The 1674-nt window shown below is 36.4% G+C and overlaps 1 protein-coding gene across 1 annotated transcript in view; it reads right to left on the minus strand.

Moving 5' to 3' along the window:
- LOC102193944 (zinc-binding protein A33-like) overlaps positions 1–1674 on the minus strand; it is a 4207-nt gene that overhangs the window by 2336 nt on the left and 197 nt on the right. The window lies entirely within an intron of this gene.

Here is a 1674-nt window from a genome sequence, read left to right on the forward strand (position 1 = left end):
TTTTAAACTTAAGCTTTGTAATTGTAGCAGATTTCATTATGTCTGTAATTTTTTATTTAGCCCCACAGTAGTAAAAGCCATAAATGGGAGTTAGATTTATTACTAGTATTTTACACAGCATTCAGCTATAGTAACATGTTTTGCATTTTCCTACTTCACCGAACAGCTGCACTCTCTTAATAAATTAATAACCAAACATTTCTCAATAACCAATAACTAGATGGAACAGCACAGTATCTAAGAGAGAGATCAGACAGTGTTTGAGCTAAAGAAGCTGTGTGCTTCTTTTGGGGGCTTTTTGCACACTGATCCACCACTGTTTTCCTATAGTACAACGCATATCTGGTAACATTACCGTAAACGTGACCAGTAGGGTCAGGTTCAGATCAGAAAACCGTTTCAGCTGCAGGCATCTACTGTTGTAATTTAAACAATCACTTCATACGCCTCATGTTTTACACCCCTATAAGGTGAGCTTGCTATACTGCACATGAATATTACGTTACATGGCATGACTAGCTCATGTTCAAACATTTAAGATATTGTTCAGTCATTTTGTTTACTGGATAGTGCATAATGGCCAAGTTACGTGAGTGGGAATCCAGTAAAGCCAAAAAAAGAATAATTTTTTTTAAGATAAGATACCTTTATTAGTCCCACAAGGGGAAATTTCATGTTAATTAATTACAAATACCTTATAGGAAAACCCAAGAAAAGGTTGCAGAAGTACAGAAAAAAACTGCCGTGTACGTTACAGTATGTAAATTCAAAAACTGTAGAGAGAGAATGGCGGAATGAAAACAGAATAAGAAAAGATGAACTTTATTGAGTAGAATATAGGCAGTAAGAGTTTAGTAATTAACTTTTAATTATGTTTGCCAAAGACAATGACAGTAAATTAACCCAATTCTACTTGCTAGCTAAAGATGTTATGCTTCTCCCCCTTGTTGTTGGCAACACTGGGGAAGACTAGACGCTAGGCGGTGCAATCTGCTCCTCCCTCTTTTTAAACGAGCCAATTCGATTGTTCAGTGATGACGTGATGAATCCTACTTCCAGGCCTAAAGTAGTCTGCGTTTAATATGGCTTTTGTGTTGAGTGCTTTTCAGACATGGACCTGCAGGAGCCCCAAAGTGAGCCAATGGAGAGAATAGATGAGCGCCTCGAGCTTGTCATAGAGCAAAATATAAGGCTTTATGACAAGATGGACATCATTCAAAAGGAGTTGAATGAACATGAGATGAGGCATTAGGAAGCATCACAGAGTGATTTTGGCAACTTTGTGAGCTTCGTAGGTCTAGGTCTTGCCATAACGAGCACCATTCTCGTTGCATTTTTCGGCAAGTTGCCTCATCAGCGGAACTGTCAATAAATAAATAAATGCATCAAAAAATTGAAAAATATGGCTTTTGTGTTGTTAACTCATTCACTGCCATTGACGTCTATAGACGTCAATTGAAAAACTTACGACGTCAATGGCAGTGAATGAGTTAACTCATTCACTGCCATTGACGTATAGACGTCAATTGAAAAACTTACGTTGACTGCCATTGACTATAGAAATAAATGTTTCACTATGTACATTTTATTTTTTCATATATTTGTAAATAAATTGTTTTGATAAAACATAACCTTTCTCAGTGTTATTTCTGTTTTATAGAAGTGAAAAACTAT

This window comes from Pundamilia nyererei, unplaced genomic scaffold (assembly GCF_000239375.1).
Source record: "Pundamilia nyererei isolate P.nyererei 1_Seehausen unplaced genomic scaffold, PunNye1.0 scaffold00038, whole genome shotgun sequence".
Classification (NCBI taxonomy): Eukaryota; Metazoa; Chordata; class Actinopteri; order Cichliformes; family Cichlidae; genus Pundamilia; species Pundamilia nyererei.